This window comes from Ctenopharyngodon idella, chromosome 3 (genome assembly GCF_019924925.1).
Source record: "Ctenopharyngodon idella isolate HZGC_01 chromosome 3, HZGC01, whole genome shotgun sequence".
Lineage (NCBI taxonomy): Eukaryota > Metazoa > Chordata > Actinopteri > Cypriniformes > Xenocyprididae > Ctenopharyngodon > Ctenopharyngodon idella.
Window position 1 is genome coordinate 12,723,101 of NC_067222.1, and position 17,591 is coordinate 12,740,691.

Genomic DNA, 17,591 nt, shown 5'->3' on the forward strand with positions numbered 1-17,591 from the left:
CTAAATGATGGTCTACAGTGTAAATCCACAAACACATCTACTGCTTTATAAATATATGTTGAGCTGCTGCTGTGTGTGTAAATCATTAAACACACACCACACATACACACACACAAACACACACAGTAAAATCAGACTGAAACAACACAGAGACACACCATACACAGAAATCAAAGATCTTACCGATTTATTTCTGTTTCTTCTGTTGAATGTGGGATCAGCGTAAGTGATCTCTTCTGCTCGAGTCTCTGTTTCAACAATAATGACAGAAACAAACACTCACAGAGATGATGTTTGAGAATTATATACACACATATACATACAGGTAATACTTGCCTTCTCTGTGTGTGTTTCTGTGTTTCCTGCAGATGCAGAAGATCCCGACAGCAGCAACAATCAACAGAGATCCAGCAGCAGCAGCAGCAGAGATCAGCACTGTCAGAGAGACTGGAGGACCTGAAAGAGACAGTCATTAGCCCAGATCAATGTGTGCAGAAACACCAGATATCATCAGTGAAGTACCTGCAGCACATGTGTGACAGAGTTGAGTGTTGTTGAGGTGTTGAGTCTGGTTTCTGATGGGATTGTTCAGCACACAGCTGTAGGTGTTTCTATCCTGATATTCCACCCCCAGAGGTAGAGAGAGACTGATGCTGAGATCAGACACACTGATGCTGGACAATGAACTGTTTCCTTTGAACCAGGAGAGAGTCACATGACTCACATTCACAGCTGAACACACCAATGAACATGATGATGATGATGAAGAAAAGTCTCTGGTGATGACAGGAACAGGCAGACGAGTTGGAAAATGTGAGAGAATATAGATAAATGTGTATTAATGAAGTAGATGAGAAACCAAGACTGAAAAGTAGAGCATTTAAAAACAATCTGATATTGAAAGAACAGCGTACTTGTTCAGCAAGCAAACAACAGTGGCACTGAGAAGTTGAAGATGAATTAAGAGATGTAATTTGTGAATAAAGCATGGACATTTTCAGTTAAATATTTGAGAATATTTTTATTATGCCTCATTTACAATCAAGCTGTAATTTGCAGGACTATTGAATAAAAGTTATTCAGCTGCATAAGATGAATAAATGCTATAGCCTTAAAAAAAAGGAGTCAGTAATGTTATTCCAACATTATTAATATGCTTATTTTCTTAAAGTCTATAACCAAAACTGAACATCAAAGAAACACCCAAATCATCAAACAGACAGTAATTCTCTCCTCACCATAGACAGTGAGATTGATCGTGTTGATCGTGTCTCTGCTGCTGCTGGAGACTGTATAAAGTCCAGAGTCTGTGGTTCTGCTGTTGATGATGGTCAGAGATCCAGTCTGATCCAGTTTCAGTCTGTCTCTGAATCTCCCAGCAGCACTTCCATCATAAGACATGCTCTTGTTGTTCTTTACACTAGCTATGAGAAAGTCACCAAACTTCCACTCGATCTCTTCATGTGTCTGTATTTGAGTGACACTAGAGTTCAGAGAGACTGATTCTCCCTCAGTCACTGACTCTGACTTCACTGCATCAGCAACACACACCTGAACACAAACACAAACACCACATTTGGAGTTTTTCAAGTATTTCTGAAGGTTTAGTCTGATAAAACTTGACAATATTAGAGGCAAAATGAATGATGGAGACAATAAAGATCAGATTGTATGTGGGGAAGTGATAATATAAAGAGAAGTGTAGCCATTAAAAATACTCACCAGACTCCAGGAGAACAACCAGAAGAAACTTAACTGTCCATGTCATATATTGGCATTTCGGTGAACGGTTTCAAATTACAACAGTTCCTCATTTCCCAAGTTCCTAAAAGCTACAATTAAAAACAAAAAGCCATAAATGTGATCATAAACGCTGAAGATTTGGTAATAAAGCGACAGAAGAGCTGAAGGAACAGCCAGTGATGGCCGATTTCGAAACACTGCTTCATTAGGCTCCGTCTCCGAAGCTTTATGAATCTTTTGTGTCGAATCAGTGATTCGGAGCGTGTATCAAACTGCCAAAGTCACATGATTTCAGAAAACGAGGCTTCATTGCGTCATCGCTGTTTCTGAACGTTTTTAAAACAGTTTTCAATGTCAATGGTTCACCGGTAGAGGGCGATGATAAAGTGAACCCATGAATCATGCAGATTCACTGAGAACTGTTGAACAAGTGTCTGTGGGCTTTACCCTATGGTTTTATACATTTGTAGATGTTTTAATTAGACATTAGAATAATTAAAATGAATAAAGGTAGTTATTAATCTCTTACTGGCCTGTTTAAGTAAATGGAACAGAGAAACAAGCCCTGAAAATTGATAAAAAACACATATTATACAGACACTCTATATTTTACGGAAGCCCTAAACGGCCATGGATTATTATTTTTTTCTATCTTGTTTTGTCGTGATCACGACTTATTTTCTCGTGATCTCGAGATAACAAAAGTTGTTTTCTCGTGATCACGACTTAATCTCTGCTGTAAATTACACAAATGTGCCAACAGGTGTCAGTATATTACCAAATTTAACTGATGATGTGCGGTAAATTTCCACTTTACTGTATTAGTTCATATTGGCCCAGATTGTACGAGTTTCGGACAGAGAGAGTCTTCGTGATCGCTTTTTTTGTGCAGTATTGTGTGCGTTAAGTAATTAACTGTTAAATGCTTGAATATGATTATTTTGCTTGAAAGTGTATCTGTTATCGTTCTGACTAGTGCAGGACTCACCACAGTTTCACGACCGCAATAGTTCGGTGTGATACTAAACTTATTGCTTATTAAAACTAATTTTGATGTCACTGTGTAGTATTCTGTTTGCACCTTATTGTGTATCTTTAAGACGCCATTTTAATCATCGCAGTTTCAGTGTTCGTTTCACTCAATGTATATTGATAAGAAATATGATTTATAGCCTATGTCATTTAATTCAGTGATAGTGTGTAACCTATTTTCTACATTTCTTTGTTGGAAACAACACACATACATAAACACTCTTCTCAAACAGCATCCCAAGATTGTTTTAGCCTGTATCAACTGGATTAAAGTTTTGTTTTTTGGAAATCTGGAGTATTGCACCTCTTTTTAATGGAAACTGGAGGAAGACAGTTTCATGATATCACAAGAGGTTTCTAGTATGCCTAATTAGATCTTGATTAGCTGGTTCAGGCGTGTTTAATTGGGGCTGGAGTTAAACTCTGCAGGACTGTGGCCCTCCAGGACCGAGTTTGGACACCCCTGCCATAGTTCAAAACTTACTGTAAGAAAAAAAATAAAAATAAAATGCCATTGAAGATCTCAAATATGAAGTTTATTGCAGCATAGAGGTGGCAAAGTGTATGAAGCACCTTGGGTTCACCGGCGTCAGAATGAACCCAGAACATCCAAATCTCAAGCCTTTTATTCAGTTTGCCACTCTTCATGTTAATGTAGTTTCTCATGTTTTAACAGCTGTGGTCTGTATGTTAATGAAGTTGTAACACACCTCATTGTCATTCCCACTGTCCCACACCAATTCTACAATTGATGACCATTTGGTCAGGATGTGATTATCCCAAATGGTGCAGAAACAACATAACCGTTGACTTTTCTTCTCTATGATAATTAAGCCATTTTGGGGATGAGCTCATTGTAAAATACACTTTGGAGTGGAAACTGGGTTGAGGCAGACTACAATTTCTCACATTACTGTCCAGCATTTTTATTTTTTTTTTAATTCTTCAAGTGATCAGATTGTCGTGACACTGCTGGAGCAAATGCTGCAGGATCACAAGATCAGTAGAAAGTTTAGAGGCTCTAATAACACTAAACCCTGACAATCAGTGATGATGTTTCAGATCCCAAATAACAGACCAACCTTGAATCAACCTTGAATCAATGTTAATGCATTAACCAAATTATCATTGAATCAATGTTGAAATTTAAGTTGATTTTTCATCAGGTTTGTACCCTGAAATAATGTTATTTCAATGATGAAAAATAGATCAAGATGGTTGTAAAATTAATGTTTTTTCAACCTTAATTAAATCACCTATTTAACATTGAATTAACATGGAAACAATATCAAATCAGTCTTGCTTTATGTACAGCAAGATTCTAAGCCAGTTAAATGTCTATTTCTACTCATTTCAATCAGAGACAATGTAAGGGCTGCAGTTAATATGGTTTTAATGAACAATTCACAACTTCCTTCAGTTTACATACAAATGTATTTATTTATAACCACACACTGTTTGAACAGGAATTAACATCACATTCAGGAAAAACAAGTGGCTGTAAAAATGGCATTTCATGGTGACAAACAAATAGACCTGGTTCACAGACAGGGCTTAGGCTAAGCCAGGATCAGACCTTAGTTCAATTATTTAAGTAGCTTTTATAGACATGCCTTAGAAAAAACAATCATTGCCATTGTTTTGTCTCAAGATAAACACCAGTGGTGACATATTTTAAGATAAGTTTTCAGTTAAAACAGCTCAAACATGCATTTTAGTCTGGGACTAGGTTTAAGCCTTGTCTGTGAAAGGGGTTAAGTAGTAAAAAATACATTATTGGCGTTCATCTTGAGACAAAACAATAGCACAGACAAATTTAAGATGTCAGTGCAAATTACTTTCAGTTAAACAGCTCAAACATGCCATTTTAGTCGTTGGAAAAAGAGCCTGGAAAACTGTGACAACATAAATGCAACCTGCATCTGTAAAATGGAAGTAAATACACATGGAAACGAAGACAGAAACACAGTACTACAGACTGAAACACTACCACAGTTCACTGCTCAGGACTTAAAGCTTTTCAAGGATTGAAGCTACTCTTCTAATGCAAAAAGTATGTCCTTATTCATTAAATTGATACTCTGACGAACTCAGGGATTTCCACCACGAGCAAAGACCGCAAGCTTTCATACAAACCATTATAGGTTGATGTATATCATACCCAGAAGCAGGGCACAAGCTGATGTGACTGAAGTGAGTTGATTCAAAAACTTTAACTCCCTCGCTCACAATGTCAATTTCAGCAGGTGGTTCATGAAGTTCTCCCCCTCCTTCAGAATAATGAACACCACCACTAAGAGCTGCTCAGGGTCACCCTCACAATCATCTGTTTGGTTATCCTAAAGTCGTGTACATAAAACATACCAGTTTCATTGCCTTTTGCTAGAATAACTACAAAATAAACAAATTTATACTTTTTCTGAAAAATAAATCAGAATATGCTGACGTTCAACTCACAAGGTACTCGTTGAGGAGGTCTTCAGGACTTTCTCTCAGGAAAAAAAGGGCCTACAGGACACACTCTTCTCAGGTGAATGTTTTCAGTCTGTGATAAAGCAATTGTGATTATTTTTCTCATTTAAAAAAAAAAAAAATTCAGAATAATCTGTAATAATGAATCAGATTATGTGTAGATATTTGATAGCAAAGGATAGGACAATTTTTTTTACAAAACTAAAATAATTTCTATTTATGACTAGCCACATTTGCAATTAAGAAATGCATCTGAATCAGTCAGAGGTTGCATTTATAATTTAGTCTGAAAATAAAACATGCATCAACAAATCATAAATTATCTTTACACCCCAATACATATATTTGAACGCTCTTGATTAAAGGGATTGCTCACACAAAAATGAAAATTTGCTGTTACTCACCTTCAGGCCATCCAGATGTGTCTTTTTTTTCCTTCAGTAGAAATGTAAAGAAGATATTTAACTGATACCTTGACGATTCATACACAGTAATGCAAACCATCACTTTGAGAGAGAGAGAGAGAGAGAGAGAGAGAGAGAGAGAGAGGACACATGTAAAACAAAATTATTACAAAACAGATATTTATCAGAAAAAACAACACAAAAATCACATGCATTTGGGATGGCATAAAGGTGAGTTAATGAACATCTGGTTTGGATAATTTCAAGTCTAAAGTTTGTTAAAGAGGATAACATGCAAGTCAATAAACTACATGGATTTTACTCAAACATATCCAACATTAGTAATTCATTATCTATTAACAACTATATCAGTTTTTATAGAAATTACTTACCATGTATTGTAAAGTGTCCTCAGTCATCAAAAAACATTGAAAAGCTTTAGGTCCTAAGAGGAGAAACATTTTTACAGCATTTATTAGTAGTCGAAAGTTGTTTGTGTGACCGTATGAATGAGGTAAGGGTGGTGATTGACACTCGTGATCACCAATCAGCAGCGAGTGTGCGCTATTTCAGGGCTGGTTAGTTTCAGCCTGGGATGCAGCCCCCTTCTATTTAATATAATGATCAATGATATATTTAATGAGGTGGAAAAAGGGATGGGGAGGTCAATATATGCAGACGATGGTGCACTTTGGAGAAGAGGCAGAAATATAACTTACACAGTTAAGAAAGTTCAGCAAGCAGTAAATAAAGTTGAAGAGTGGGCACAGAAGTGGGGCTTTCGAGTATCAGTAGAGAAAACACAGGTAATATGTTTTACAAAGAAGAAAAATGTTCAAATTAAGTTGTTTCTTTATGGAAAGCAATTGGAGCAGGTATCAGTAGTAAGGTTTCTTGGTGTTTGGTTAGATGAGAAACTGAACTTTAATATACATGTAGAAAAGTTATTGATTAAATGTAAGAAAGCACTGAATGTTATGAGATGTTTAGCGGTTAGTGAATGGGGGGCTAGCCGTAGTTCTCTCAGAAACATATATCTAGCAGTTATTAGGTCTGGTATTGATTATGGATGTATTGCATACGGATCAGCAACCAGCATGTACTGGAAAAAACTGACAAGGTGCAGACACAAGCTTTGAGAATATGCTGCGGAGCGTTCAGAACATCACCCAGAGCTGCTCTGCAGGTAGAAATGGGTGAAATGCCCTTAGAAGAAAGACGCATGCAATTAAAAATGACTTCTTGGGTATCTTTAAAAGGCCACAGCAGTAAGCATCCAACAAAGGCGATATTTGAAGAATGTTGGGAGCATGAGAGAACAAATATAAAAAAGCATTGGGTGGATAGCAGAAGAAATGGCACAAACAATGGATTTAGTAAATAGGAAATACAGTGATGCAGTGCCTATAGCTGTACTCCCTCCGTGGTTATTTAAAATGCCTGCAATAGATCTGTATTTACTAAAAGTAGAAAAATCCAATAGTGGTGTAATAAATGAAGTAAATCAGTATATGGAACGGATGTACTATGATAATGTACAGATTTATACAGATGGTTCAAAAGATCCAGAATCCAATAAGACAGGAGCAGCAATAGTCATACCACAACAAGAAGTAATTATTACAAAAAGAACACCAGACTACTTATCTGTATTTACTACAGAATTGATTGCTATTGTCATAGCTTTACAATGGTTGGAAGAGACTCAGATTAAGAAAGCAGTGGTATGTTCAGATTCAATGGCTGCGTTAAGAAGTATTTAATCGGGTCAATCAAATTGCAGACAAGATATTATTATAGAAATAATGCAACTGCTGTATAGATTACATGATCATGACAGGGTTGTGTCATTTTTATGGGTCCCAGCACATGTTGGAATAGATGGAAACGAAATGGCAGATAAACATGCTAAAAGATCATTGAATAAAAATAATGTAGAAATTGATGTAAAAATCAGTAAAGCAGAAGCAAAGATAATTATAAAGCAAGCTGTTATTAAATCTTGGCAACAAAAATGGGATATGGAGAAGACAGGTAGACATCTATATAAAATCCAAAAGAAAGTAGGATTACAAATTAATGAGACTGGAAGTGACTTTAAAAGAAGAGAAGAAGTAATAATAACACGATTAAGATTAGGACATTCATCTTTAAATGGAAACCTGCATAAAATCAGGAAGCACCCTTCTGGGTTTTGTAGATTTGTGGTGAAATTGAAACAGTGGAGCATTTAATTACAGTGTAGAGCCAGTGGCGCAAAAATGGGGTATGCAGTATATGCAGTGCATAGGGGCGCCGCACGGAGGGTGCGCCATTGTGCCAAAACGTCTTTGAAAATCTTTTTGAATAAAACGTTTAAAATAAATTTAAAAATGATGTTTGTTGAAAAACAATGTTTGTTTAGCATTTTAAATTCAAGTGATATCAACTGCTCACCATTTCGACAAGAGCCGCTGCTCTGTTACGGACAGTCACATGTCCAAAATGGACAGAGGAGGGAAGCGTTTCTGGGGCGCAGAACAGAAAACAGAAAACGCAAAAAAGAAAATGAAAATGAAAAACAGTGTCTTAAAATGAGGACATCGATGTCCATGTGGATAACAAGAAATTGGTAAACGTAACCTATTAGTAACCTGTAAGTGTTTGATGTCTTACAACCGGTCGGTCTGTGTAGCGCCGCTTCAAGTCTTTTATGAATGATCCGCTGAATCACTTTTGTTACGTTCAAAACGCAGATTCAGAAATGAAACACTGCCGTGTTAAAATTTTAAAGTTTTAAAATTTAAAGTTTTTTTTTTAATCGTAATTAATTTATTTAATAATAATTAATTAATCTAATTACCGTGTTAAATCGACAGTAAAATGCAGGAAGTTTTCTGTGTGTGAGGGTTAGGGGATATAGAGTGGCAAGAAAAATGAAAAATGTGAGAAAATGTGAATCCTTTGGATTTTTCTGGATTAATTGATCATATCAATTGCTCAATGTCATATTCATTAAAGTCACAAGTAGACAAACACAATGTAGGCTAGAGGGGGCGCCAACCATGATCTCGCATACAGCAAATGTACAGTTGCGCCCCTGTGTAGAGCATATAGTAAAGAGAGACAAATGCTAAAAACAAAGATACAAACAGAAGGTGCAAATAATATTAGAACATTAGACATTAGAACTGATATTAGGCAATAGAAAATTCAGAAGAATGTTAATAAAATATATAATAGATACAGGAAACTTCAGGAGAATATAAGTCTTTATATAATATAAGTTTTTTTTTTTTATAGATATATATGTGTATGTATGTATATATATGTGTGTATATATACACGTATATATGGATGTAGATATAGATATATAATCATTCCCATTGTCACTTCACACTCCAGTTCAGTTGGTGGCGGTAGTGCACCAAAAGTTGGCTTGCCCACCGCCAATAAACGTCACAAGAAGAAGAAGAAGAAGAAGAAGAAGCCTGGGATGCGTCACGTCCGGATCCTCCCCTTTTTCTGTTGCTACAGTGGTTACAAGTATGTGCTGTTAGCACGTAGCGTTGTGCTAATCTCTTTTTATTACTGCTCGTTGCACCAATGGCTCGTTTGTTGTACCCCAGCCTGTCTTTTTCATCGGTTTGTATGTGTTCCCATCGGATGCTGTATTGGATTTGATTACTGCCCTCCTTTCAGGTGTGAGAAAGTTGTTTTATTGCAAACAATGTCTAGCTTTACGGAGGGGCGGGTGGTTTGAGTAATGTGCAGTGAAGTCCCTGTACTTCAGTTTAACAGCGGGTTATTTGAAGGCTGAACTGAACTTGGGTAAAGTTGGTTTTATATTCGCACATTCGGACTTCCGCGTTTAAGAACGTTCTAATAATGTGCAATAAAGTTAATGTTTGCAGATTCTGAACAGCGACACGATATTTACAACCAATTGTAAAACTTACAACATTTTTCACAATCGATCGAAATGGGCAAGTATTATTTTAATGGCACACTTACTTGCGAACATCCACTGAATGTCCAATGTAGTGTACAAAGTTATTGTAGCCTATGCGAATATAAAACCAAATTTACCCAAGTGTGAAACGATTGTAAAACTCATCTATCTGCATTTGGTAAGTTTTTGTTTGGGTTTGCTGGGGGGGATTTTCAGCGTGTGATGCGCAATTAGACTTGGGTAAATTTGGTTTTATTTCTGGTATACATCAACCTATACTGGTTTATATTAAATAGTCATAAATTTGAATTCAGCATGTTTTAACTTAAACCTTTTTTTTTTTAAATCATATTTCAAGTTTCACTTAATTTTGTTGTACATTGTAACAGTCACATTTCCAAATATTTATGACCCACCTTCTGTCAGTCATACACTACTACCGATCAAATGTTTAAGAACATTGTGCAGTTTTAACTTCCTGTTTGTTTTTGTTTTCTTTAGATGTCTTACAACAAGTGAAGCCTGAGAAAAAGGAGGCCTCAAAGTTTGTGTTTGCTGTTTCTGCAAAACTGCCTCCGTTTGTGCTCCTGATCAGCTTGTGGTCTTTGCTCATGGTGGAAATCCCTGAGTTCGTCAGAGTATCAATTTAATGAATAAGGACATACTTTTTGCATTAGAAGAGTAGCTTCAATCCTTGAAAAGCTTCAAGTCCTGAACAGTGAACTGTGGTAGTGTTTCAGTCTGTAGTACTGTGTTTCTGTCCTCGATGGTGAGTTTCCATGTGTATTTACTTCCATTTTACAGATGCAGGTTGCATTTATGTTGTCACAGTTTTCCAGGCTCTTTTTCCAACGACTAAAATGCATGTTTGAGCTGTTTTAACTGAAAGTAATTTGCACTGACATCTTAAAATTTGTCTGTGCTATTGTTTTGTTTCAAGATGAACGCCAATAATGTATTTTTTTTACTACTTAACCCCTTTCACAGACAAGGCTTAAACCTAGTCCCAGACTAAAATGCATGTTTGAGCTGTTTTAACTGAAAACATATCTTAAAATATGTCACTACTGGTGTTTATCTTGAGACAAAACAATGGCAATGATTGTTTTTTCTAAGGCATGTCTATAAAAGCTACTTAAATAATTGAACTAAGGTCTGATCCTGGCTTAGGCTAAGCCCTGTCTGTGAAACCAGGGGCCTGTACCATGATGATAGTTGAACAAACTCAGGGTTATAGGATTAATTTCAAGTTGACAAAACCAAACCACTCCAATCCGGCTTTGTTGGTACCATGATGCTGATCATCAACTTTCTCTGTCAACTCAGGCTTTGATCCTGAGTTTGTGGAGCGCGTGCACGTGAATGCGTGACATCAGTGGCAAACAGCCAATCACATGCCTTGCAGCAGAAAGAAACCGTGATTTACTTCTCGCGAGAGAGTCAACACGATTCAAAACTCTTTTGCTGAAGAAAATGAAGAATTTAAATGCATTTACACTAAAGAAGAAACTTGTCCATGAAAAAGGACAAATAAAAGAAATTATCTTGCTCTATCAGAGCAAGTGAAAATTGTCAAGTGTTTATATAGTTTATTATATACAGCAATAGAGACTCAAACATGTAACGTTATGTAGTCATTTTTAAAGAGTTATCTGTTGATTCTACATTCTGTATAAATATTTATTTAAAATAAATGCTTAATAATAACTGTTAAACTAAAATTGCTTGTGTGAAATGGATTAATAATATAGATCATATAATAATTATTTAAATCATATATAAGTCATAAAATAATTCTATAAATCATTAAAGCAAGACAATTTCATCGTTAAATATTTGTTTTTATTATATAGTGATCTTTAATTTGGAGGAAGAGAAACTGGGGGAGGGACTTTATTGCGTTGGATGTGTCAGTGTCACTTTGCTCACATCTGATTGGTCCAATTTTGGTTTGAGATCTTTTACCCAGAACATAACCTGCCCCGGAGCAGGTTAGCTGTGGAGCGTAAGTTACTATGGTGATGAACACCGCTAAAAGCCAAGTCACTTTCATGGTTCCTAAAACCCAGGATTGGCACAAACTAATCTGAAACTTAGCTGGCTAGCCAGCTAATCCAGCTTCATGGTACAGGCCCCAGGTCTATTTGTTTGTCACCATGAAATGCCATTTTTCCAGCCACTTGTTTTTCCTGAATGTGATGTTAATTCCTGTTCAAACAGTGTGTGGTTATAAATAAATACATTTGTATGTAAACTGAAGGAAGTTGTGAATTGTTCATTAAAACCATATTAACTCCAGCCCTTACATTGTCTCTGATTGAAATGAGTAGAAATAGACATTTAACTGGTTTAATCTTGCTGTACACAAAGCAAGACTGATTTGATATTGTTTCCATGTTAATTCAATGTTAAAGAGGTGATTTAATTAAGGTTGAAAAAACATTAATTTTACAACCATCTTGATCTATTTTTCATCATTGAAATAACATTATTTCAGGGTGCAAACCTGATGAAAAATCAACTTAAATTTCAACATTGATTCAATGATAATTTGGTTAATGCATAAACATTGATTCAAGGTTGGTCTGCTATCTGGGACATGAGCTGTGGTGTTTAAAACTAAAAAAATAAGTTCACTTTATTTTCGTAAAGTTATTCCAACTAAACTTTATAAGTTCAAATAACTACATTGTCAGGTTGAAAGTACAGGTGCTGGTCATATAATTAGAATATCATCAAAAAGTTGATTTATTTCACTAATTCCATTCAAAAAGTGAAACTTGTATATTATATTCATTCATTACACACAGACTGATATATTTCAAATGTTTATTTCTTTTAATTTTTATGATTATAACTGACAACTAAGGAAAATCCCAAATTCAGTATCTCAGAAAATTAGAATATTACTAATGACCAATACAAAGAAAGCATTTTTAGAAATCTTGGCCAACTGAAAAGTATGAACATGAAAAGTATGAGCATGTACAGCATTCAATACTTAGTTGGGGCTCCTTTTGCCTGAATTACTGCAGCAATGCGGCGTGGCATGGAGTCGATCAGTCTGTGGCACTGCTCAGGTGTTATTAGAGCCCAGGTTGCTCTGATAGTGGCCTTCAGCTCTTCTGCATTGTTGGGTCTGGCATATCGCATCTTCCTCTTCACAATACCCCATAGATTTTCTATGGGGTTAAGGTCAGGCGAGTTTGCTGGCCAATTAAGAACAGGGATACCATGGTCCTTAAACCAGGTACTGGTAGCTTTGGCACTGTGTGCAGGTGCCAAGTCCTGTTGGAAAATGAAATCTGCATCTCCATAAAGTTGGTCAGCAGCAGGAAGCATGAAGTGCTCTAAAACTTCCTGGTATACGGCTACGTTGACCTTGGACCTCAGAAAACACAGTGGACCAACACCAGCAGATGACATGGCACCCCAAACCATCACTGACTGTGGAAACTTTACACTGGACCTCAAGCAACGTGGATTGTGTGCCTCTCCTCTCTTCCTGCAGACTCTGGGACCTTGATTTCCAAAGGAAATGCAAAATTTACTTTCATCAGAGAACATAACTTTGGACCACTCAGCAGCAGTCCAGTCCTTTTTGTCTTTATCCCAGGCGAGACGCTTCTGACGCTGTCTGTTGTTCAAGAGTGGCTTGACACGACAGCTGAAACCCATGTCTTGCATACGTCTGTGCGTAGTGGTTCTTGAAGCACTGACTCCAGCTGCAGTCCACTCTTTGTGAATCTCCCCCACATTTTTGAATGGGTTTTGTTTCACAATCCTCTCCAGGGTGCAGTTATCCCTATTGCTTGTACACTTTTTTCTACCACATCTTTTCCTTCCCTTCGCCTCTCTATTAATGTGCTTGGACACAGAGCTCTGTGAACAGCCAGCCTCTTTTGCAATGACCTTTTATGTCTTGCCCTCCTTGTGCAAGGTGTCAATGGTCGTCTTTTGGACAACTGTCAAGTCAGCAGTCTTCCCCATGATTGTGTAGCCTACAGAACTAGACTGAGAGACCATTTAAAGGCCTTTGCAGGTGTTTTGAGTTAATTAGCTGATTAGAGTGTGGCACCAGGTGTCTTCAAAGTTGAACCTTTTCACAATATTCTAATTTTCTGAGATACTGAATTTGGGATTTTCCTTAGTTGTCAGTTATAATCATCAAAATTAAAAGAAATAAACATTTGAAATATATCAGTCTGTGTGTAATGAATGAATATAATATACAAGTTTCACTTTTTGAATGGAATTAGTGAAATAAATCAACTTTTTGATGATATTCTAATTATATGACCAGCACCTGTACTTAAAATTCAACTTAACTGAGTCAATGTAAAAGATAACTCAAAAAGTTAAGTTTTTTTACAGTGTGAACATTTTTATCTTAGTTGGAATAACTTTACAAAAGTAAAGTGAACTTACTTTTCTAGTGAACTTAAGTTTTCAATACCACAGCTCGTGTTCATTTAACCTAATCTGACGTATTTTCTAGGTTAAACCAAATAAATAATTCTCTTATTTTTTATTCACATTCAAATTCTACTGCAAATAATAATTGATCTGATGTCATCCACTGAAACATCAACTGCAAACAATTGAATTTCTCAAGATCTGAGCAGAGGATGATAAACAACTCCAAAAACAGCTTTACCAGCTTCACTTATTTATTTATTGAAAATATATATACTGTTTTTGAAGTCACTATTTTGGTGAACAGCAAAAAAAAAGTTAATTGGAAAGTTCAAAGATCAAGAGCACAACTAAAGGAAACACTGTTGTTGTTGTTGTTGTTGTTTTAGCACTGTGTTTAGAAAATGTGATTCTTATGTTAAAGAAAGCCAGAAATCAGATGTTTGTTACTTATTAATGATATAAACATCATAAAGTGGTTTTGTTCACCGATTACATCTGAAACCTCATCACTGATTGTCAGGGTTTAGTGCCTGTAAACTTTCTACTGATCTTTCTACAGCATGTGCTCCAGCAGTGTCATGACAATCTGATCACTTGAATAAAAAAAAAATAATAAAAAATGCTTGACAGTAATTTTTGAAGTACAGTATCATTCAGACTCACACTGACATCAAGAATTAGCGTATGAATCTCAGCAATGGTGACAATCAACAAAAAGCTTCATGCTGCAGTGCATTCAATACCAAAGTCGATACCACAGTGAAAAGAAAAAAAAAAATAGAGCAATGATACTTTTCGAGCAAGAATTTCATTTCGGAAATGGGGGTAATTCCCCCCTTAGGTTACTCTCATGGGGGCATTTTTATACATATTTTTAAAAAGAAATTACAATTGTCTCACTGAAATGTTTGCTCACTCAATGTATTTGTGTTTTTATGAGATTATTTGTTGCAATAGTCAGTAATAAAATAAGAATGAATAAACACAGAAGCAGCAGCATAAATAAATACAGTAGAATAAAGATACAAATTAAACAGTGATGTATATTTTTTCAAATAGGTCTAACAGTAGTATTCAAGTAAAAATACAACAGAAATTGAATAATCAAGTATAAAATAACTCTGCATAGTCACAACTGTATAATTTAAGTAGATGAATCTTTTTTAAAGTTTTTACTTTGTTCTTTGATTATCATTAATAATACAGACCACCAATAATATAATGTAAAACTTTGCAGTGTAAATTTGCAGTGATTAACTGATAAACAGTCAAATATTGGCTGCCAGTAGTTTACTGTAAAATTACTGTGAAGTCATATTGCACTTAATAGAAAAATTTATGTGAACTCAATGAGTGATCAAACAGAGATGGCGACAAAGAGGCAAAACTACGGACTGTAGCTTTAAATACTTGCGACTGCATTTTCATTAAATGTCCCGCAATGAATGTAGCAAAATTCAATGTGGATTTGAAAATGCATTCTGAGCCGATCACGTCTCCTCCCCGCCCTGTCAATCACTGCGTCAAGGCGAGGCCAGGTGTTGGAAACATGGCGGCAGCAGAGCTAAGAAGAGCGAGGCATAAACTGGCAGATGAAGCTGAGCAAGAACAGAGAAATGTCAATGTTCCTCAAGATTATGCGTGTCCGTCAGTGATAGAACCAGTGCGTTATTAGAAGCATAGATATTTATGGTTAGGAGAAGCATAGATATTTATGGTTAGGACGACTCGTAGAGAACGCACCTGGTGCTCATGCACCATCGTGAGGTGAGCGCGCTCACGTGTCTGTAGAAGTGCTGAGCGGTGCACTTATTTGTATGGCCAAAAATGACGGAGTATTTTAAGTTGTTTCCGCTGTCATGAGGAAAAAAATCCAGCATAACATGCCAGCGCGTTCATCGGGCTCAGAGGGTTAAATCTGATTAAACCTGGGTAATTTCAGAGAGTCTACGTCAGCGGTTCCCAAACTTTTTTTCCTGCGCACCCCCTTCTATGTCCCAACCGGATTGGCGCACCCCCAATCCCCACTTCAAAAAAAAAAAAAAAAAAAAAAAAACGCTACAAAGCTTTGTTTTATCGCCATATAAAGACTTATGTTTAATCATGCGCAAATAACCAGAACACGCATTGTAACGCAGAGTTGAAATGTTGTTGCCCAGAAAAAACAAATGTGTAGAGCTCGAGGAAATGATGCACGTGAGGCGAGGGCTGGCGTGTATTTTCCCCGGGGTTTAATAAAATGACTTGTACATTGTCACACTCGTCCGCATACATGGGGATGAGTGAGAGAAAAGGATCCAAATAAACATTCAACTTAGGTCACAAATAGAAAAAGGAAAATAAAAGGGAAAAGAGTACAAAGTCGATAGAGCGGTTATCTCTTCTCCTGCTCACCGTTCACGTTCTCTTACAGACGCACACACTCAGTGCACATGCGCAGTTCACAATCTACCACAAATTATTGTAAATGCTCTAAGTGACCGTTACAGCATGACAATAACAACATCAACAAAGTTTCAATATAATGCAACAAAGCTACGCACAAGCTTCCACTTTTAAGAGGACGAGTGACAGACACAGGCTCGGTAACAGAAAGCACGGTTATTTTCAGCCGCGTAAAAGAAACATTGCAGCAATAGGCCTATTAAATGACCGTGGAGCTAGCATCATCATCATTATAACACAACGGTTATGGAAATTAGAACGACAGTACATTGAGTTAAATTGCAACGAAGTTACAAACGAAAGTTTCCTCCGGCGCATCTTCTGACTCCCGCTCATTTTCTTTCTCTATTCTCTCCGTCTCTGTTGCCTCCAAATCCTCACTCTCTCTTGGTCCCTCTCCTCCTTCGTGACTAACAACTTTATCATAAGACGTCCCACTTGACAGTTTCCCTGGTTTCAGCCAGTTAAGCATATTTATAATATATATATGGAATGAATGAAACGAGTTGGCACGCATATAGCCTAGTCTGCAGTGCATAAAAGAAGAGCAGTGCGTAGAAGAAGACAGCAGCTGTCTTCTACGTTTCTATCAAAAACTAATAAATTATAGTTTTTTATTTAAAATAAAAGCGATTACAAAGGAAATGTTTACTGTTCATGTTTTTTTTTTATTGTATGGAAAAATCCCACTTAAAAAAACAGACCGCCATTACATTTTTCCTCTCGCGCAGCCCCTGGTGGCAGCTCGTGTACTCCTGGGGATGCGCGTACCACACTTTGGGAATCCCTGGTCTACGTAAACTAGGTTTTATTCGCATATATTTTTCAGTTATCACATCTATCAAAGTAACAGTTTCTCTTCAGATTTTTGTATAAAATCTCGGTTTATCCCAGTTAATTTACCAGAAGTGGTTTGCTCTGATGATGATCGGTTCTCATAATATGGCCAGTCATGTAAGTCGATTGCGCATACAAACATAGAATAATGCACTGCATTTTTTTAAATATATTTTTTATTGTGCTATATGTTTTTGTTCTGAATCACGTATCACTTTATAGGCTATTGAGTGAATAAATTAAAAATCCCTTTCATTTTCCTAAAAAAAATAACCAATTTGAACTGGAATGCCGTCCCCCCTTAAAAT

The 17,591-nt window shown here is 36.5% G+C and overlaps 1 protein-coding gene and 2 long non-coding RNA genes across 42 annotated transcripts in view; 1 reads left to right on the forward strand and 2 right to left on the reverse strand.

Moving 5' to 3' along the window:
• LOC127509830 (uncharacterized) overlaps positions 1 to 17,591 on the reverse strand; it is a 502,366-nt gene that overhangs the window by 21,957 nt on the left and 462,818 nt on the right. The gene's annotated exons all lie outside the window — the stretch shown is intronic.
• LOC127510080 (uncharacterized) lies at positions 337 to 1,536 on the reverse strand. Its single transcript, XR_007929463.1, has 3 exons — positions 1,239 to 1,536; positions 523 to 776; positions 337 to 456 (listed from the first exon to the last, which is right to left on the reverse strand). It is a non-coding gene; the product is annotated as an uncharacterized LOC127510080 (long non-coding RNA).
• LOC127510066 (uncharacterized) lies at positions 8,167 to 11,880 on the forward strand. Its single transcript, XR_007929443.1, has 3 exons — positions 8,167 to 8,262; positions 9,036 to 9,332; positions 10,084 to 11,880. It is a non-coding gene; the product is annotated as an uncharacterized LOC127510066 (long non-coding RNA).